The sequence below is a fragment of the Patiria miniata genome, unplaced genomic scaffold (assembly GCF_015706575.1).
Source record: "Patiria miniata isolate m_02_andy unplaced genomic scaffold, ASM1570657v1 HiC_scaffold_1, whole genome shotgun sequence".
Taxonomy (NCBI): domain Eukaryota; kingdom Metazoa; phylum Echinodermata; class Asteroidea; order Valvatida; family Asterinidae; genus Patiria; species Patiria miniata.
The window spans coordinates 29,583,337-29,606,557 of NW_024037047.1; the positions used below are offsets into that span (position 1 = coordinate 29,583,337).

A 23,221-nucleotide genomic window follows, 5' to 3' on the forward strand; every position below is an offset into this window, starting at 1 on the left:
TCTCTGCACGCACGCTGAACAGACACATGTGTATTGGAATCAATATTCCAAAGTGATTATCGTTGACGGGGATCTATTTTCCCCTACCGGGGGCCGTGCTGAACCCGAATGGAAATGGGAGGAAATTACTTCATGATATTAAGGAGGGGCTTAGTTGTCTTTGTTTCAGCTGGCAGGGGACACGCAAGCATGTCAGGATTAAACCACTGTTGACTGATGCCTCATAGTCCGCCAACACCTTCTCGTGAGACAGTAATCAATAGACCAGGAGCAGCTCGTTTCTTGTCAAGAGTGCCACAAATGATAATTCAAATCAGGGGAATAATTTTGTTCGTCACGACTGGAGGTCTCTTGCATTTTCACTGCCTCGTCGGTACAGCTGCACATTTTTTTGTTAAACATCTGAAGCACAATTCCCCATTTCCTTGGCATTGTCGTGCTCTGCAAGTCACCATAGTGGTCTGGCTCCCTACAGCTTGCACGCAGATTGCCTTGCAGTGAGTCATGACATCATAGCCACCAGCCTATCCTGCATCTGATTTTCCCAGCATCATCAGGTGCTACATGTACATTTTTTTTGTACATAATAGGTCTCATGTTTCTCATAAACTTTATTTACCTTTCTTTAATAATAGACATAATCTCCAGTGCCTTGAGTACCTAATTGTTGGTAGATACGTGCGCTACATAAGACTCCGATATTATTATTATCATGAACATCATCTGAACAATGTCTATTATGATTTAAAAAAAAACAACTAAATCTAAATACCACAATTTGACAGAGATACTTGCAAATTTTACAACCAACATCACAACTATGAATGCAAAGTGTCTGATAATTTGGAATTATCTATAAAAAAAAAGGCAAGGCAAATTTTGGACAAGATCCCTGCAGACCTGAGAACCTCAGAACACCTGCACTAAAGATGGCAGCTTGACTCAGCGGGTCCATAATCTAATGGAAACAGCAGAAGAATAGACCACAGTTTACGAACAATACGTGACCTCTTTAAAATACAGTGACAGCTCCTTCACCTAACCAACACTAAAAAGACCAATCACTCACACGTTATACATGTACCTTCTGTGATTCTAGGATCCGCTGGCTTCATAGTTGTACAGCCAATCATAGAATGGAGCAATCCCTTGAACTTCCAGACAGACTCCAGCAAGGTCTCATTGGAGTTAATAATCTGGAAGCTGTTTGGATTCAGCTTTTCCGCAGCTCCCTTGGGTAGAAGGAAGGAGGGGGGGGGGGGAGACAAGAGACAAGACCCCTCTGCCTGACATGAGTTTGGAGGCAGGGCCCCCTAGGGGGAATCGGACTAATTCAAAAGTGCAAGTTTCTGATTATCTGATTACCGCTGATTAACTCAAGGTGGTTGGGGTGATGCAGAGGGGCATTATGGGACAAACAGCCGGTTTCCTGTTCCCGTAATTGGTATTGACCCGCGGGGCACTTGCAGCCTGCTGCTTGCTCAGAGGCACCGGTTCCCAGCAAAATGAAATTACGGCATGAGTGTGTTTGTGTGTGTTGAGTCATGCACTGATCTTGGCCATGTACAAGAAACACGTACAATGTACATGTACATGCGGGACGTACGTGCACAGGCATCAAAGTTTACCAGCACATTTCTTTTCCAGGAGAATTCGTTGACATTTTTAATACCACCACTTCAATACCGACACAGCAACCAGCACATGTTACAGAAACACAAGTAAAAAGCTGAAGACCTCTTCAAACCCAATGATGCAGTGAAATGTAATAACAACAACAGCCACTTCTACCCCGAGAAAACAAAGTGACAGAAATGGGTTCGTAAAAACTGAACAACCTAACGTCATCAGACGATTGATAAGTCTTCTACTTGGATACCAAATATCTGTCTACCAGCACCTTCTCAACTAGCTTCATCATAAAATAAGACCTAAAGCCAGCCAATTTCCGCTAATGAGAACTGAAGAGCGACAACACATCAGGTGAAGTATGTAATCGTCCTTCGTTGAATCAACGAGAAGAGAACTTGAAAAGTACCAGCAACTCCGCACTACACCATTCGACTGAACGTACAATCTTGCTATGCCTGCAGTTTTTACAACCGGTGTCATCAACTCAGCGATTCGAGACCCAATTATTTCCAACTGATTGCCTGCAGGCACAATTCCACAATGCTTGCCAAATAGATCCACAAAATTATTTTTAACTGGTTGTTTGCTTTTTGGTTTAGGGGCTCTTTCACTGAACAGTTAACTTTCACGAACAATTTTCTCAAACTTTTCACAACTCTGTTTTGAAGACCTAAGTCTTTGAGGACCCCAAATTGCGAAAAATTTATCATATTCACAGAGTGACAAGAAAGTTGTCAGAATTTTTTGTTAACTACTCGCACATGTTTACGGCAACAGTTGTACCTATATATGGCAGTATTAACCCTAACCACCCTAACCCTTCAAAATCCAATGACATGTTTTGTTGGAATCTGTTGGAGTGAGTACTGCACTGGTAAACTGATTATGCTTTACATGGGGTCAGGCATGCCACCATAATCAGAGTCGAACAGTTTGGGTGTTGAGTTACCATACCATATACCGGTACTCCGGTAGTGTTGGATTTTGAGTAAAGGTATGTATACGTATTTTGCTAAAAAAAATTGATTCATTGTCTCCAAAGATGTAAGATTTCAGAATATTGATATTGTGAAGTGTCTTGCAACACGAATACCAAACATTTCGCATGAACCATGCATGAACAAAGGGACCCAAACAGTGCACATAGCAAGAAGACGAAAAAGCCTAGAGGGGGAAAAAACAGTGCCATAAAACTAAACTACCAAAAGATTTGGTCTGAGGCCTGACAAAATATTTCCCGCCAGCAAAACAGAGTGCTTATTTCTCTTAGTGAAGGGAAAAAACCCTGAGTTCTGACCAAACTGCACTGAAGAAAGAAAAAAAACCATGAACTTCCTAGAGATTTGGTCTGGGGCCAGAAACACGACTCCTAATCTATCTGTCCAATCAAAGTGACTGCTGTTCCCAGAAGGGGGTCACTGCGTGATGAAGTGAAGTTGTGTCAGAAAATTAACCTGCCAAGTCACATTACCTCCAATTTATGTGATGCCGGAGGGGGGAGAAATGCAGACAACCATATTAGTATCTGGATGTCAGGGAATGGAAAATGCATGGTCTGCCATGGTTTGCCCTTATGGCTTGCCTATCCTGCTGATATATGCACTCTGGGAAAGGTTTTTGTTGCTGCCCGTACGAGTTTAGAAATTATTGTTACCGTTATGTTTTTGCATGTGAGAAGTTTCTTGTTTTTTGATACGTACATGTAGCATGATGTAACTTGTAGACAACTGTTACAATTTCCCTATTTCCCTTTTTTTTCCCTTGGTCATGGTATGAGTTTAGCAATTATTGCTACCAATTTTTGTATGTGAATTTTTTTTTTTAAATTTCATGTGATGGCTCATTGTTGAATAGATTACTCTGACAGTTTCCATATTTTCTTTTTTTACACAATGATAGAAATGGGTCTTACTGAAACCACAAACTTGCATTTTGTTTGTAGTGGTGCTACAGGGAGACCTCTTTTAGTGAAGGTTTGTGGTTTGGTTTTTATAAGTTTGAATGGAGAAGACTTTGAGCTGGTGGCTACAACAAGGGAAATGGTCAAGCAAACTCACAAATGATAGCCACATGTAAACAAGTACAATTTTCAGAAGATGAACATCAGCCAAAACACTGAACACCGATGGCTGCTCAGATGAAGGAGTAATCGAAGTTGGCAAGTAACAACACATTAGCACAGGCTTTGTGTTGCTTCCCTTAAATTCAAGATTCATCACCTACCTCCATGTTTAAACCAAGAAGGCAATCATTACACAAAATGGCGCTCACGTGTCGACACACAAATGTACTGTACACGTACAAGGTAATGTAAATGTACACCAAACAGGAATCGGGTAATGCTACTATTACTGCAGAGCTACAACAAACCTTTACAGGCGTTGATTATAATTCTTGGGTCGTACAGTATTGAGATCTAGCATCATGAATATCGACGGGGGAACAAATCCAACCAATTAATCTGGTCCCCGCTCTACTACGGACAAAGGAAGCCTCGTTGCGATAGAGTCCTACCTTCAAATCAAATCTCAATGATCAGTTCACGGGAAACAATGCCGGCCTGGAAATCCAATCGTTCCTCCCCCGCGAGTCTCCCGTCTGAAACCCGATACGCGCAACCCATTTTTGTGTGCGGGGCCCTTGCCAATTCCCTGTTTATGCAGCCAGCCGGTCGATACAACGACCGAAAATGATACATGGTGTCCAACAAAGACCTACACCGTTGTCCATCTATTTTCTACCCCTCCGTGATGCTACGTGTCCCTCGCTCTCCTCCACCTTCTTTTCAAGAAGCAACGATCGACTACCGCTAGTTGAAGAGCAAATAAAAAATTAATATCGGGGATATTATCCCAGCCGAGATGTATACACAACCGAGGTAGAAAAGAAAGGGGGGGGGGGAGGGAAGAAAGAAGAAGGGGAAAAAAGGAGGTAATACTAATAAAGCCGGAGCGGCAAGCAATGTCGGCCGATGAATGCCTAACTGTTGATCTAGTTCGACAGGGGATGCGGGCTGTATTACAGGGGAACAGCTAACGTAAACAGTGACAGTCACGACTCGCGGGCATTGCACACGCTCGCCCGACGGATCCGGTTGCATCTGACATTTTCCCGGGAACTCAACTGTATACACACGAGTGATGGGATATCATTTCGGCCCCGGGTCTGTCTCTGGGGCAACATGGCTGCCGATTGAATCCAGGCTCTTTCACAACATCTTTTAGTTTCCCCCTGCCCTCTTATTTTTTTATTTCACAGTTCCGGGGCCCCGTCAATTTTTACCACGATATTAAAACGCCTGTGGTGTTGAGATTGAGGATCCTTTTCAAACACGAAAAGGCCGGTGGTCTGCTGATAGAGGCAAATGTTGCCAAAACAAAACTCTTTGAATGCGCACACACGGGCACAACCGGAAAAAAAAAATCAATGTATTGAACTGAGTCAATTGACAAGGCAAAATGTTTAAACTAGTACGAATAATCTCATCACACAGGATGTGCTCGGCATTTATTTTCAAGAGAGAGACAACAAAATTGCCAGACTGATTCAATCAAATAATCCGATAATTCTATCACAATCGTGCCTCATATTTTTTTCTTCTTCTCCTTGTAAGTTTTCTTTGTTCGCAACTGCAAAGAAGTTTGTGCAAGCTAGTGAGTAATGGTGAAGGAAATTGCTGATTTGTAGCGATGTTATTTTAGCAATTAGAAAATTAATCAGGGGGAAATGTCAATTATCCTGTTCATCTATCGAATTATTGGAGGGATGGCAGGGCAGTCTGCAGTCATCAACAGCTCTGTTTATCCGTCTTTTGCTAGGAAAGAGAACTTTCCAGCTTAAAAGGTATAGTCACCCCAACTCTTAAGAACTATGATTCAGTCTCGGGTCAGACTTAAGGGGCCTTCCACACTACCCAAAAGCTCCATTTCGAACCCGGGTCCAACACCCAGATGTTGAGAACGCCCAAACACTAGTAAAAAAATCCAACACGGCTTCTACATGTTTCTCCTACATGTACATGTACATGGGTAATAACATTATACATGATTAAAGATTAATCATTAATAATTAAAGATTAAAGAGGTTGTGGAATGCTCGAAGACACTTCCGTCATTTTTCGGGTATATGTAGCCTAAGGTGTGGTGAAATAAAAACGACTATTGTTTCTGTCATAAAATGAGTACAAAAAGTACTTTTGAGAGCTGTTTTTCAAGTCCTGTCATGCCTGTTTCGACCCGAACGTGCAATCTGTGTAAAAGTCGTCGTTGCGGGCAGCAAACAAAACACAGTAAATCGTGACGTAATAAACAGGACTCCCGATGCAGAGTAGCATAAAGGAGTCCTGTTTATTACGTTTATTTACTGTGTTTTGTTTGCTGCCCGCAACGACGACTTTTACACAAATTGCACGTTCGGGTCGAAACAGGACCTGAAAAATAGCTCTCAAAAGTACCCTTTGTACTCATTTCATGACAGAAACAATAGTCGTTTTTATTTCATCACACCTTAGGCTACCGTACATATACCCAAAAAATGACGAAAATGTCTTCGAGCATTCCACAACCTCTTTAAGAAGGGGATTAAGCTTAATAAGAGAGGGATCATGGGTAAAAAAAAAAATGTACATGTACTAGGAACCTTCCTCACTAACAGCATAATAATTCAACACCCAAATTTATGGACTCTGATTATGGTGGTACATACACAAACGCTTGACTCCACGTAAAGCATAATCAGTCTACTAAAGTACTAGTGCAGTACTCACTGCAACAGAATCGAAAAAAAAACATTTACACATGTAGTAGGATTTTGAAGGGTTGGGGGTGGTAATAAAAAAAAATACAAACATCAAAGACAGTGTGAAACTGTCCAAATTTTAGGTTATTTCAAAGTACCCAGATGACTTTAACCCTAACTCCCTAGGCCTTTTTGCTGGGATGTAGCCTCAATCCTGCATATTCCTCCATTATTTCTTGAATATGGTCTGTGGAGGGGTGACCACTGCCTGAATCCTGCAAAGTCCTGCGGCAGTGACTGCCAATATGTTGAGGCTTGGCCAGTGACATCCTGGAGCAGTACGGAGGATTTCAAGCATAATCCAGGCCTTAAGTTACATGTATTTATGCATGGCTGAGCAAAAACAACAGAAGGTCCAGCCCAAGACCTTGACAAAGTGCATCCTACGAAATCGCTAACGCACTTTTGCCATATAACCTCAATCCTCCAAATCCCCCCACTTTTGCAAAGAGGATTTTGAAGGATTCCGGGCGGTTAGGGATAAGCTTATGAATAGTCATACATGTAATATTTAGAATAATATGACAAAGGGCATGTAAACGTGCCAAAGAAAAAAATTCAGACAATTTGTCCGAACACGTCATTATGTATGTACATTGTGCATGTACATACCAGTGTAAAGATATATAACCTCGTAAAAAAGCAACACCCGTTTAAAGCGCTTACGTCTGATACCGCACAGTGCACTTTAATAAAAGAAAGAATAATCAATAGTGCAAATTCAGTCCTTCAAATATGAACAGGAGGGATCAAAAAAAAAAATTACAATGACAAAAAAACAACATCTGTGACAAATAACAGCAACAGCTGTTTAAATATTAGCGATAATGAAATAAAGTGGAACAGAGATCTGCCACAAGTTAGACAAATGGCAGACTTTGTGACTGTCTGGTTTAGTTAATATGGCGTCAAGGTCTTTATGTACTGGTACATGTAACTGCATTCAGATTTTTAAGGGTTTTCCTTTTTATTTTTTCGTACTTTTTGTTCAAGAAATGCACTCGTTTTTTGAGCATTTGTTTACACGCAATTGTTCATGAAAATGAACATGAATGAAATTGGCAATTATGTAATGTCCGTGACAAAGCTTTTTAAGTTCCCAGTGAATAAAACCCGAAACTGTAATTTTCAAATCTTACACATCCACCATCTACCCGGGTAGGAATTGTCAAGGTGATTGCAAGCTAGGAGTTCTGGATCACTTGTCTGAATCATTCATTAGATATCATGGTTAATTGGCTCCGTCATGGACATTGTTTAATTTTATTTGATTAAGCCCAAAGTACAAACACTGTATAATTTTTTACGTGTATAGGTAATGGTCTCCCATTCCAATTTGCCACAACGAATAAATTGACCATGGTAAAAAAAACCTTATAATTTATGAGGCGAGTTGCAGCTGAGCATGGCGACTTTCCTGTATTACATGTAAAAAACCCTCACATATTCTATTAGAAATGACACAAATTACATGCTGGCACTATTCCTGTATACCAGCTGAATAATAAAGGTCAATGATGCGGACAATTTTTTTTTCTTTTGGCTATAGTTTGTCCCAGGACAAAGTACCAGGACAAGTACCAGGACAAGACCTCTGAATTTTGACACCTGCTTATAAAAACGCTGAACAATAGACGAACACACAAAAAAAAAGATCTGTTTTGTGAAGGGTGTCGGTAAATATCTCAAACTGATCCCCTATTGAACACAGACCAGGTGAAAGCTTTGCATGTATGGACCCCCACTAACCCTCTCAATCCAAAAAAACAGCTGTCACCGTTTTCGGGTTGGAGATCTGCTTGATCGACAAGGAAAGAATAAAAACGTGTTGTGTGTGATTAAAACGGCTCCGCCGACCGAAAATGTATTTGCCATGCTCGGGGACGAGCTCTCCAAAAGAATCAACTGTTTGAACTCCGTTTAACAGTAAACACTAGAGCGTGAATCAATACGGAGCACTACTGGGGGGAAATCAATGCTAACAAAGTGACCTGGCGAGAGGTACTTTAGGCCATCCAAGAGAGGGATAATCAGCGGACGGAGTATAACGGTCCGGGACCTGAATCCGATGTCCTCATTTTTTTTTTTTTCTTCTCCCCTACTCCTGAATAAATCCATGCTGTGTAAGGATGTCAGCTATTGAACGAAGGGTTGTTGTGAAAGGGGGGGGGGGTTTGTAGAAGAAGACAGGAGACTAGGTAACGAGGTTGGAATGCCCTACTTGGGAGAGATTTGAAGCTATACTATGGAGTGACAAGGGGGGGGGGAGTTGAAAGAGAAGTCTACTTGTTATGCTGGCAAGGACTTGAGACTGCTCGTCAGAAGAGAAACCCCCTGCCAAATTGGAAATAAGGAGCGCTTGAAGATGCAGAGTTTTTTTTTCCCCTTCTCCTTTTGGGTCTTCGTCAGAGGATATTCAAGTTGTTCAGGAAATTGAAACCTGCGCAAGAGTGTGTGCACGGTCGCGGTGAGCCGCGACGCCGGGGCCCTGATCGTTAACCCAATCACGAGCGTGGCCAAAGCAAACATGTTAATGGAACACTACTGCATTAGAGCACTCGAACCGGTGGGAGAAATCACATCTCGATTGTGTGCACAGCACTCCAGGGCCCACTTCTTGGCGGAGGCGCGGGGGAAGTGCTCTGAACACACAACACCAACCGTGGTGAGGATGGGGGTTTGCTGTATAAACCTACAGGCGATCGCCAGGCCACAGCACCCCGACCCCCCCCCCCTCCCAACAACAACCTTCCAACCCAACACACGTACAATTAAAACAACAAAGGAACGCGGCGCCCTGTTGAGAAGCCCTAAATCATCAACCGGCCAGAGTGGCCGTGTGCAGAATTTCACGCCCTGCATCCACCACCATATGTCAGGCTTTACAATGCCCGGTCAATTTCTACCCCCCCCCCTTCCCCTCCAACCTCTCCATGATTGAGTCTTACACTGGCAGAGGAGGTGCAATAATGAAAAGCCTGCTGACAAAATGCCATGGTAACCTTGTTCTCTATCACACCACCAGGTTGTAAAATTACACTCAGCTCTGACAGGATGACTAATGTCGGGAGATGTGCGTGGCGGCTGTCACAATGGGGCTACTGGTACTTGCCTGTCCGCCCGCAGAAAAAAAAATACAAGGTTGTGAGATTTGTCGCAGTACGGTATGCATGTAAATAAGAATAGACTGTGTGAATTATTTATAATGCAAGGCACAAAACATAATACATCTGTAAAATTCTGCTCCCTTTCTTTAGGTGCAAGTCCGTATTCACTCTTTAGAATAATGATATTTACTGTTAAAAATAAAAATAAAAAACCATCAGCAAAAAAACAAAAAAAAAGCAGGTAGAATACCGATGCGAAATTCAAAGTCTTTTCAACATTTTCCCGAGCTTTTAAACAGACCTCTATTTAACCTCATCCTAGCGGCTTAATTTGTACCATTTTTCAACGATCTCCATCTATCTTTTAATCAAAGCGTCAACTGAAAACACTGTATAAAATTGATTGTGTTCGATGTTTTAAATGCGCCATGGATCCAAGACCAATGTTTTGTGCCTCTTCTGAACACATGCAAATTTATGCACACTTTTGGGCAAGCTTAGCCTCTGTAGAGTGTTGACTAAATGTTCAAATAGTGCTTCAAAGATTACGTAAATGTTTACAGAATTAAAAGTGGATTCTCATCCTCATTAGTGTGGATATTCCAATCTTTGGTTATCATGAATCACAAGAAGATTTCGTAATTTACATGTAATGGGGAAAACATAGTGAAACGGTTGCGGATGTCTGTCTTCATAAATATGCACCAACATACGGTACACACTAGTACATCAGGAGATTTGTACAATGGCAAATACAAGGCATGTAGGGCCTACATGTACAATGTACACTGTACATGTACATTGCACATTGCACAATGTACAATGCAAAACAGGCTGGCTCCTAATCTTATCAAACACAAGTAAAAGAACAAACAGTTTCAAGTTGTTGACACAACTTGAGAGCCTCCCATCACGCATACAAATGCACAATAATGTCAGTTATAAGTGTATGCCTGTTTTTCTAAGCATTACTCCGCACAAACCAAACACGACAAACCGTGGGATGGAATTCGTACAACCTTACCTGTATTCCATGTGATGATGGTGTACTATCGCCCCAACCTTAAACAGTAATCCATAATGAAATTCCAGGTTTTTGGGTCTTCTAATCGACGGGGCCCAGAATTAATGATCCCAAGTTGGCATTACTCACTCTCTGACCAACAAAAACCCACTTCAGGCTGCTCAGCCACATAAATCCCCAAACAAAATGAGCACATACAGGTCTAGTAAACGACTTAGCGATGCACGGTGCACAGGGAATGCGGAGAGAGCTACCACGTCATTAAGCACACACACACAAATCCGACAATCATGGCCGCCAACAAAGCCCCAACAATTCTGCGCTAAGTATACATACCTCCGGAGATCTACAACAACCCCCTCAAAAAAAAAAAGGGAAAAAAGCCCCAACAGAAAGGATCGTGCTTTTTTTTCCTTATTCAAGAACAGATTAACCGCATGCCCCGATGGCTTTGTGCCTACCATAACCACCACCTTTTCCCCCTTTCTCTCCGTTTTCGTTATCGCCTCGCTGCTCCGTGCCGAAAGGATTTTGAGCGTGAAAGGGGCAACTTTTTTTTTAACCTGAATAGCGGACAGGAAAAACAGAGTCGAGATAATCTGTCAGATGTAGGTCAAAACCTTGTTAGTTGGTTGTCCCCGGAGAGCCTGTGTCTGTGCTGCAGACTATTTAGAGCGGTTTTCACCGATGATGAGAAAGGCCTTGTACTGATCTTAGCTGTAGGATACTCCCGTTTTATCGTGGACAAAACAGTATTTGATCAGTATTTTGTTCACCGAAAGGAGCCAGCCGTTCGTTTCCCTTCCTGGTTGAAAATAACTGGATTTGTGCGGGGCACAATGCAACAAAAAATTGGGTTAGTCAAATTTTCTCCCTTGATTTCATATTCTCTTGAATTTGTTGGTATTTAGGAAAGGCTCGCTGGCTTTTTGTAAGAGGTTGCAGTTGAAATAGTATCAAATAAATCAGTCTGACACAAAAGCATGCTTGATGGGGGAAATATGCTGGACTTAGGATAATTGTGAATTTTTTTGTGGAAACAGCTTTAAAGTACGTTTATAAAGTATGTGTGTTTCCTCGATTTACACCATAAACAGGCACCAACTGACACTGCTAGACATTATCAACTGGTATCTTGATTTTTTTGTTTAAGTAATTACTTCTGTATCAAATAATCCATAAATGTCTATAAATGACATCATACTACAGTGATAGGCATTTTCCAACTAATCCTATTTTTCTTATTTTTTCCCCCTCCACTCTATCGCATGTTCGCTTGTCACAAAGATATCCCGAATCAATAACGATATAAGATAAATCACCCAGGCCTGTATTTGTACTGCAATTGTGTGCTGGACTTTACAGCTGTTCCACTCCAAGTACTTATCTGAAAAAGCACAGTGGGAAAAAAAAATTGTCTGGCTTCCAGAATTCATGCAGTCAAGTACTTCTGAACTATAAACCACGGACATGTCAGCTCTGGGAAATCCAAAGACTTGAACATTTTGGTGCTTGAGTTTTTCTGGGGATGATGATAATGTGGTAATCAATGCAATGAACGGTGGAGGGGTCAGACATTTCAGCAATTTATCAGTTTATAACCGGCGAGATTGTGACTTTTCTGCATGTTATGGGAATGTCATATTCAGGGCATGCATGCAGTCAATTCAGGACGGTGGGAAAAAGGCGGAAAGTCGGCCAACTCTGCTACAGGTCAAATGTATCAGTTTATAATCGGCGAGATTTGTGACTTTTCTGCATGTTATGGGAATGTCGCATTCAGGGCATGAATGTAGCCAAATCAGAATGGTGGGAAAATGGCGGAAAGTAGGCCAACTCTGCTACAGGTCAAATGTATCAGTTTATAATCGGCGAGATTTGTGACTTTTTGGCATGTTATGGGAATGTCACATTCAGGGCATGAATGTAGCCAAATCAGGACAGTGGGAAAATGGCGGAAAGTCGGCCAGCTCTGCTACAGGTCAAATTTATCAGTTTATAATCGGCGAGATTTGTGACTTTTCTGCATGTTATGGGAATGTCACATTCAGGGCATGCGTGCAGTTGATTCTGGACGGTGGGAAAATGGCAGAAAGTCAGCCGACTCAGCTGCAGGTCAAATTGGCGAAATGTGGCACAGTTACATGTACATATTGATATGCATACGGATATATTCAGTCTGTTTTCATTTTTGCCTTCAAGGCATACATACATGTGCATAAATTCACTTGACATTCAATTTAGGGGAAAATGGCAGAACGATTGCACAACCCTAAATGAGGGGCCTGGGTGAATACTACAATGTAAATGCGGCCACTTTATGGCAAAATATCGATCCATTTTCATATCCACATTCCAGGCAAACATCCTTATCAACATGCTGGCAGTTTCTCAATATACTGACCCTGTGCCTTTGCTGCCTATCCAAACATCCATCTTGCGGGTAACTTGCAGAGTTTAGGTTGACATGTAACCTTGCCATGAGTTAATGTCAGTATTAGCAGACTGTGATGATTTTGTAGTCAGGTTTCATAATTGACGGACAGGTGTCTCAAATTAGACTTGGCCAATATAAAAAATTGTTTATCGTCACCATCAACAACAATCTGCAAGACAACGTTCCCTTTTTTTGTTCAAACATTTAACCACAAGTATTTATGTCAGAAACTCAAGAAACCAATCACTGCGCAGTAAAAATTTTTTTTTTTAAACGTGTGGGGGGGTATCAAAGTTGCATGGAAACCAAGAATACATTTCACAGAATCACTAGTGGAGACAAGCGGATGAGCTGGAAGACAAACAGACTATGATATCCAATGTACCAGTAGTGCATATAGGGTCTAAAAATGGGCTTCCGATACCTCATAACAACTGGATTTTGAAGTTGGAATACGTTATTGTCGATATATAAAACGGACCTAAATTGGTCTGACAAATGTATTGTCCTGCTTGTGCTGAGTCCATCCAATGGTTTTATCGTGGGAGTCCTGATTTTCAAAAGCCATGCCAGATACAAAACTGTGTTGTTTCTAATGAAAGATAAAATGGACATTATTGTACAGTATTGAACAAAAACTCCATGCGAAACCTGTCTAATTTGGTAAATCCACTAGGCTAGGGGCATTCCTTTGCAATACAATAAACATAGTACGGTATACATGTAAATGTACTGCAGTCAAGAGGCTGCACTGTACAATATGGCTTCACGCAAGATGTTTTGTGAATAGATCCTTGTTTAACTTTCTCTGAAAAGCCTTTATATTTTTAACGAGGAGCGTAGCAGGCTATCAGACTTTTTGAATACTGCCTTTTTGACATGTTAACAATCCCTTGACAAGCACGGTGATTTTTTCTTTCTTTTTTCCCCGAGCAAAGCAACCTATAAACACCCACCAATCAATGGAGAATGGGGAGAACCAAACTATAAACACCCAACAATCAATGAGAAGGAGAGACCGTGGCCAGACAGCCCTAGGCGGTTGTTGATGCTGTTGACAACACTCTGTAATCCCGGCTTTCATACCCCGAACAAAAGCGGGGAAAATCACTGAAGCCGTAAAATCGAAAACCTAATCACAAACTGACAATGGAAATCACCGAAGCCCTTCGCTTACATCATGTGATAAAAACAGATATTTTTTTTGACAATCAGGGGAACAACTACACTCTTACAGGAGTCTAGAGTGAATGAAATTCTGGGATATATATATATAAAAAAAAAAAGCGGGGGATAAACACAAAGAAGTAGGTTAGTACTTTCCTAAAAGAATTTCAGATAGCTCTGAGTGACGTTCCAAGTCAATGATCTGTTGTCAAACTCTAGGGCTAATGGGGGAAAAAAGCTACCCGAATTAAAAGAGTTCCGGCATCGCATGGCTTCCCAAATTACCCAAGCGAGAGTTTTTGAAACTCTTCTTGGTTGAGGGAAGGCCTTTTGGGTACGCAATGATTGGGAATCCTTACAACGTGCCATCCGAGAAACCATGTCAGACCATTCGAACAAACACGATGGGTTTTCTGTGGCTCAATTTGGGAGAGAGGAACAACATCAACCATCAATCAAATTCAAGGATGAGAACAAGAATTTTGGCTGTTGATTTTTTTTTGAGAGATATGTCAAAAAGTTAAACTTCTTTCACAGTGATATACATGTATATTTGTCAAGTTTCAACTTACAATTTGTGTACTTTCAGAAACATTTAAGGAGACTTTGAACTAAACTTGAAGATACTATAGTAAATGACAATTGGTATTCGTTGATATTTCACATATTTATCGTTTTCAATTTCATTTCAAATATTGACCAAGCATGATTATTGTACCGGTATGTGTAGAGTAACACCAATTTTTTTTACAAGATTCTGATCCTAGTTAAATTACATGAACTCTGGATAAGACAGTCCACAAAAGACTCTTCTGCTGTTAATTGTGATAATGTACGGTACCGGTACATAAAGCATTTCTAATGTAAGAGGTTGATTCAAGATGAACTCTAGAGGGCAGCACACAAGAGCACCACACAGAAATCAAGTGTGGATGTGCATGCACTCTCACAGTGCATGTCAACTGCACACAATTCACTGAGAAATGGCCCAATGTGGCAGACTTAATGCAGTTATCTCTAACCACGTTGCAGTTATACGCCAGCTCCACCATCAGCCTGCCAATTATGCCTGCATTAGGAGCACAGCCAGTGTTTATTGATTTTAATGCCCCGGACTTAATTTAATTACAGGCCCCCCTAATTGACCAATTAAAGGGTCAGACATAGCACAGGCTGGCATGCACTCACAGGAGGTACCACTCTGGAGAATAGGGGGGATGTAGTTGGTTTTCCAGGGGCTGGAAATGGGGAAGATGTTTCAATCTGACATGACTGCTCAGCCATGGATGGAAATTAAGCTACTGTGGAAAAAAACCATCAATGTTGACTTTGGAGTGCAATTAAACAATATTAAGCAGCTGGAATTCACATTAACAGATGTTCATGAAAAAGAAAGAAAATAATTACTGAAAGCAAAACACACAAAGCCAAAATAATCAATCAGCCTGCAAAGTCATTAACCAAATGGCATACACGTGTACTTTCCGTTCACAAAACACTCCCACAACAGTTTTTGGGATTTACTGCAGTCCTTATACTGTCTCGTGCCTTAATCTGATGCGTAATGATCCTCAATGGATGCAACTGGAATACATTTCCAAGGCTGCTCGGTAAAATTCTTTCGAGTTACAGGCTGAAATGTATACACACGCTCTGACAGTGACACTGACAAACAGCCGTGCAGACAGATACTAATCAACACCCCGACAAATTGCTACAGAAAAGGCCTGAGAAATAGACATAATGAAGAGACAAGTGACATGGCCAAATAATCAAGCGCAAAGACAAATGGCTCTAAAGAAACCCAGACAAATAATTTTAATTAAAGAGACTACCAATTTCAACTGCTTTTCTTCAATTTTTAAAAAAGTATCTCAATGTTTGCAGACAAAAGATTGTTTCTTACCTCCGATCCAAGCAAATCAGTACAACTAAATATCGAAATGAAATATCGGTTTCCGGCGACGCAGAATGTAGAAATCCAACGCTCCAGCCAGCAAACAATAATAAATAATCCTTGGCAAAACAAGATGGATTGATTCTAATCCTGACTGTTGAAAGCTCTGACGTGGTGGTAGAAGATTATCACAAAATTCAAAGCGGCCTGTTCCACACAAAAAGCTAAAATCCTGCCATTGGTTGTGGTGTATTTCTGTAAGGAGTACTAGCTGTTCTACATGTACATGTAAACGCCGAGCTGTCGCTTGCACAATGCATGTATAGGTGTAAGGTCCAATGTGCTACACAAGGAGTTGTAATCTTCACAGACGCATGTGCATGAAGAAGTGTTCAAACATCCATCACAAAGCCATAACAGCATTCAAATAATCCACCACCAAATGTTGCATAGGGGTATCCAATGGGTTGGCCACAGATGTACAAATCCAGGGAGCCGACAGAGAACGTCTCAGGAACAAAGCAATACACAGTGCTGGTACTGGATGTATTCACACAGTGCACACAGAGCACACACGGCTTGTGTCTGTAATAGCTATGAGCCTCTCCCCCACACAGCATGCATGCAGGCGGTATCCACACTCACACGCAGGCAGCCAATATGCAAGCCCTGTAGTGTTCCGCAGTCCTACCCAAATTCAATCCATCGATTGGGCAAGCGTTCGCCCAACCAAAAATAAGGTTTCCGCAAAAAAAGAAAAACCCGCTCCGTTGTTGAACTGAGGCACTGTTTGCGCGAGAGGGGTTTCTTCTGCTACTGCCGGGGCTGTGTGTATTATTCAAACCGCCCCACGTCCTGTTCCATTCAGCGCCGGTCTGTGAGTGTGTGTGTATGCATGCAGCGGGGCCGAATATGTGTGCCACAACAATGCCAGCCCACAGAGCCTGTATCCGTTTCTATTGCCCCATAACACATGTATTCAGCTTCACCGGCGAGTCCACAAGGCACATGCACAGCATGCATCACTCACGCATAATACAGTCGATGGGGTGCTCTCGGTCGATCGAGTCCCGCAGCGTTTATCAGAACACATCCACTGCCGTCGTCGCCCACTGATCCATATGACCCACTCCCCTTTTTTTTGGTATAAATTTCTCCCAGCTACAGTGGTTCTTTCGTTTTTTTATCAGCCAGACAACACACACCCGTTAATGCGGCTGCTGCAACTAATTAAACCGGGCCGGCATATAGGGCAGATTTTTTTTTTTTTTTTTCTCCCCCTGTTGGAGCTCCCCCGAACTGTTGATATTCACTCCCAGAGCCCTTTTGCCAACACCTCGGGAGTTGTGCCTGTGTTGACACAGGGGAAACAGGGAGGGCAATAGCAATGCATCAAAACTGGGCTGGCTTGGCTAGCTGGCTGGATAGCTAGCACCCCCTCCCCTATGCTCAGTCAATGAGTCTCGCTCGCATATTTAAAGGAGCATGGAGTAGAAGGCGGAGTCCTTGGGTTGTTTTTGCTAGTGCTGTTGACAAAGAGAGAGCGAGGCAAAGAGAGACACACACAGACACACACAAGAACCCCCCCCCCTTACTGAGTAGCTGCCATGCATAGCCCTAGTGCTTGTCAAATGGAGCAGAAACCGTAGAAGCCTCTCTCTGCAATCTCCATCTTTGCTTTCGAGAGAGGGGACGCAGACATTGTGTATACACACTACAAACAAACAAACCGTGGAGAAGGAAAACCTGAAGAACGCATGCACGGCCAACGGTTGGCAGGATTTTAATGACAACCTGATGAAGAGAGATGATAAATGAAGGGGGGGGGGGAGAGAGAGAGAGATGGCTACTGTGTTCCACCAGGGCAAGATAACGGGCAGTCAATCAAATTATTAGGCTTGCTTGATGATGGAATCGATATCTCTGTTGATACTTAGCAGATGGCCTTTCCAGTATTTGCTTTGGGATCGAAATTTATCAAGCGCCCTGCAAATAAAGCTGACTGTAGCTTTATTTTATCAATCATCTCTTTTCTTTCTTTTTTTTATAAAGGTGTTCACATGAGCAATCTGCTGCCACCAATTAAAATTCTTTGTTGTCAGTGACTGCGGCAGGGCTGATTTTGATTGGCTGCTTTATATGCCTGGCCTCGTAAATTGGAAGGTCAGTGTTTTCCAACTGGAAATAATCAGATTAGATTGACCCCTGTGGCACTTTCGCAGGGGGGGGGGGGGGAGGCAGAGTTAAAGCCATCAGTAAGTTTATGTTAAGTGTTTGGATTGATTGATTGACTGCTTTGGCAAATTGGAAAAATATACTGTGCTAATGCAGGGTAACATTTGGACTATGCTGGTTTGAGGGAACAGCAAACATGAGATTTTTTCAATTGTTACCGGGAACATTTTATTAATCTCAAACTGCATTTGACAACTCATGTTTTATTTTCTAAATTGTATTCTTTAATAACCAGGCACAAGCAATCTATTTACAGTAAAGGCTATTAGGCCAGAAATGACGGTAGCTCAGACAATTATTTTATTTTTACATGGCAAAATGCCAACTCTACCAGAAAACAAATCTTGATACATGCCCGTCTGTATTGTACTTATAAAACACTCCTTTAAATACTGATGTTGAAATTCTGATCTCATACACACAAACCCAGGAAAAATAAAAACCCAGCTGGAATTCTTTTTACTTGCAAAAGTAATCATCATTCCCATGATCTTTTTTCCCAGGTACAATGTAATATCAAATCTACCGGTACTCTAATATTTGGGGTTTTTAAAAAAAAAAATTAATTTTTATTTTTTTATTAATCATTTGCTTTTCTGATACGGTACCCAAATAACAAGTCTCTGTGACACTTTTAATAATACACAGAGCAAGAGAGGCCATAATCTTAACATTATTGGATAGGCATCCTGTTCCCGTTTTTTAAAATTTTTTTTATATTGTTCTTGGAATGAAGGAAGAATATTACAATCCTTGAAACTTGACAACCTGAGGCCAGAAGTAACTACAAGAACAGACCGATAGGTCTAACCCCTTGTGGGGAACCTCTCGGGTCCCCCACGCAAAAGAAAAACACCCATTTTATTGGTTATATATCAGACTGAGAAACACTCTACGGCCATTGTTACTCTGCCCGGAAAAGCGAATCCGGGAAAGAGTGAGACAGGCGAGTGCTCGGAGAGACGGCCCAAATGAGGACAAATCTGAACTAAATGAAGATTTTCCTGCAGGCGGAAGAGGCATTAGTGCATTACCCCGCGCTTGTTTTAACGTTAAATAAAAAAAAAAAAATTTGGAAGTGGTCGGAGCAGGGTACCGGTGCTAATACAAGCTCCCATCAGCACTAAAGCAGAAGGAAGAAAAGCCCGTGAGGGACACCAGTTTCTTTCCCCCGAATCGCCACAAGCCTTATATCCCATCAAGGTATCCCCTGCTTGATTGCACCCTAAATGAGTCCTTTTTTTTTTTCTCTCTTTCTTTTCCGTCCCCACTTTTCCCCCCTTGCCGCTGAAACACGGAGACCGGCACAAAAAGCCCCCGCTAGGGGGCTGTGTTACTGGAGCGGATGTGTTCATATTGGCTTATTAATCACCGGCAGCAGTTTGCGAGGGGGAATTATTTGTTCTGGGACGGAGAGCTCGAGCAGAAAGCTATTTTGATATTGAAGGAAGCATGCTTCAATATGCCTTCCTGAAACGCGATCAAAGATGTGGGGAAAGTGATAAGAGACGATTTCATTTCTTTATTTTTGTTCCCCCTCTTAATGGTCATTGGTTATTAGGAAGGAACTTCGGTTTTATTTTTTATTTTCATGCATCAGCTGGTGTGGTTTTTATTAGGAGTAATATTTTATCAAAGATATTCAGCTGATAAGATAAACTGTGCTCAGTCATTCGTTCAAGCAGGCATGACACAGTGCAATGCAATCAAACATTCACCGGCCGGCGGTGATTACATGTAATTGCACATTTGCTGAAAGACAACTTTTGCAATTTCTTGCAGAATTTCATCTCCCATGTACATGTAGGCCTATTGCCATATTGAAACAATACAAGGTGACATTTACAAAAATCTCTTCAGCAGTACATGCAAGTCGGCAAATTTTCCCCAATTTGTGTTTACAATTTCCCCTTAGATGTTCACAAAATATTAAATTCTCCCTCAAGTTTTCTGAAAATCTAGTGAATCAAAAATAATTTTTTACTTATTTCAGTCCTTACATTTTTGCTACAAAACCTTGCCCAATGGACAACAAATGCATTTATAAACTCCAAATCTGTGAAAGAACTACATGTACATGTAATTACATGTACACATATTAGACAATGTAATTAAATTCCAATATTTATGGGGGCGTTCAGACACTGTTTTAAATTCGCTTTAAACACTAGTTCAACTTGATTCCGTGTACCTTTTCTGCCAAAACAGTTTTAAATTTATACCGAATCGGTTTTATCACGCCGCTAAAACGGTGAGTCAAAACACCTCGGAGGGTGGGTTTAGCGCTGAACCAGGATGATTTTATCTTCTAGTACGGTGTCTGAACGGTTTCAGCGTGTCGTACCCCGTCAGGTCGGTGATAGTCGTTTCTTTCCGTAGTTTCTTTCCGGGGAAAAAATCTGCTAAAAAACATGTTCAGAAGCCCAACAGCTACTGCAGGGATACATGTATATATCCAAACTGGTGATGACAGAGACATTACGGGTTCATGTCGGCTACAATTTCCCAGCACCATCCATCAGCCCCTGCTGGGGAATGCTTGGAGTTTTGGAACCATGGTCTCAGGATCATTAGAAGCACTGGGAGTGAGATGGGGTGACTGTGGATCAACGGAGGTGCGAACAGAGGCCACTCCAATGAATGGATGGGGTCAGTCAGTGGGGTTGAGATGGGCTCGTGGATCATTCCTGATGGCGGCCCAAAACAAGTAATGACGGGGAACATTGTGACGTGGAAACATTACGCCACTGGAGGGGTGTGGTTGGGAGGGGGGATTATAGACCAACAAAGGTGCAAACAAAGGCCACTTCAATTAATGTTTAGGGTCAGTTATGGGGGGGGGGGGGTTGAGATGTGCCCATGGATCATTCCTGATGGCGGCCAAAAAACAAGCAATAAAGGGGAACATTGTGACGTGGGAACATTACGACATTGAGTGGGTGTGGTGAGAAGGGGGGGGGGGACTATAGACAAACCAAGGTGCAAACAAAGGCCACTCCAATGAATGTTTAGGGTCAGTTATGGGAGGAGGGGGGTTGAGATGTGCCCATGGATCATACAAAGTTGTTGGAGATTACGACATGGGAACATAACAACATGGGAATATTACAACTTGGGAGGGGTGTGGTTTGGAGGGGGTTTGGCTACAGCCCAAAATAAAAGTGCAGATAAAGGCCACTCCAATCAATGGAGAGAGTCAAGAGGGTTGAGGTGGGCTCATGGATCATTCCTGCAGCAGCCAAACAAGTAATGATGGGGAACATTGTAAGACACCAGAATGAATTTGATGACCTTCCACCTTGCAAAGATCTTTCATAAAATCTATTCTGAAGCCACACTTGAGGTACGCAGGTTAACAAGCCAAGTCGCGATCATTTCTGGTTGCAAAACAATGGATACCCGGCATGAATAACCTTTCGACATGTAGATCAGATTTATATCTGTCACTGTTCTTTCTAGCTTTAGGTTTTGAGTAAGATGACACACATTTGTGCGAGGGGTTAACTACTGCATTGTGTTGAAGGACATGGGTTCACATCCCACCAGGGCCATCCTGGAATTGCTAAGCACACAACTCTGCTAAACACTGAATAAAAAAGCTGAGTAAAACAGGTTATGTGCCTAAATGCCATTGGATTGATTTTCTTTGTGAATATTCTCAGGCAAGTTTTTGTACCTTTGCTTGGATCATTTTCCGCCTTGTACAGAAGTACCGATTGAACTACAGAGGTACATGTACCTCACTGACTGAAAAGAGAGAGGCTGGTGGGGAGCCGTTAAACCAGTTTCAATCGGACGCCATCTTGCTTGTGACACCATGACTGTACCGCGATCCACACTCTGTGCATGCAATGCGAACATGTACACGTGTACAGTATCCACCCTAAAGACTGGTTTCTGCCTCCATAACTATTCGCAGGCAGAGTCACATGACAGGGATCGGGAACAGTCTACATGCATCCCCTGGTATGACGTACATTCAGTAAGTAAGGAAGAGCGTGCGTGAACCAGTGAAGTGCATGTCCCATCAAAGAAGGCACTGTTGCTAGGCAAAATGCGCCCTCTCTTGGTCATGCACGGGGCTGATAAACCAGAGTGCCTCCAAGTGGGGTAACACTACTGCACAATGCACAGGCCTTTCATGAGAAGGACTCTGTGGCACAAAATTGATTCCCTGCACGAAGCAAGTTAATCGCTATACTTCATGTCGACACCACTTACCCAGTAAACAACAATATCTCTCCCTCAAAACAATTTCTGATCAATAAAAAAGATTCAATTAATGTTAAAGGTGGGTCAGATTGGGGTGGAAGCAGAACTACAAAAGATTCTTTCAAATTCATTCCTGAACAATCTAAAAATCGAATAATCCTTTAATGGCTAATTGACAAGCTTGACCAGGTCAAAATGTAACTTACAACCACCCCTTCATCTATAGGCGCATATATTTGTCCCCCCAAAAACACTTAAAATACAAAGGGAATTCAATTAAACCTTCTTTTTTTTTATGACCTCACGGTTGACTTGTGGTCACTCTTTCGGAATGGACACAAATGGAGTGCTTAATTTTACTAAAGTGACCTCGTTGTCGGTGCATGGCAGGTTAAAGTGGACTTACTTTATGTAGATGTCAGAGTAAAACTTTGCAAAGTGGTTGGCGATGCTACTAGAAAAGAATACATGTATTTCTGACTTAAATTTAAATTCAACTTAAGGACTTATTTTGTTGCTTGCATGTGCACACAGGTAAATAAGCCAACTTTTAGCAAGTTGGCATGACCTACAATGTAAAGAGCAGACATGTTCGGGGCTAGGACTGTGATTAACCATCGTTCAACCAACTTCACTCAAACGTAGGATAGTTGGACAACTCTAGTTGATCCATAGCTGGTGACCAATAACTGCGTGCATCACAATACACAGCA

General features: G+C 41.9%; 1 protein-coding gene across 4 annotated transcripts in view; it reads right to left on the reverse strand.

Moving 5' to 3' along the window:
• LOC119728197 (autism susceptibility gene 2 protein-like) overlaps positions 1 to 17,195 on the reverse strand; it is a 69,458-nt gene extending 52,263 nt beyond the window's left edge. Inside the window, exon 1 of one of the 4 annotated variants that reach the window (XM_038200353.1) lies at positions 16,071 to 17,195. The gene's annotated coding sequence lies outside the window, so the exon portion shown is untranslated. Of the gene's footprint in view, positions 1 to 1,084; positions 1,553 to 10,560; positions 10,807 to 16,070 lie in introns of those variants that run through there. The other 3 variants (XM_038200328.1, XM_038200345.1, XM_038200336.1) reach the window with 3 other exon arrangements.
• Positions 17,196 to 23,221: the final 6,026 nt, after the last annotated feature.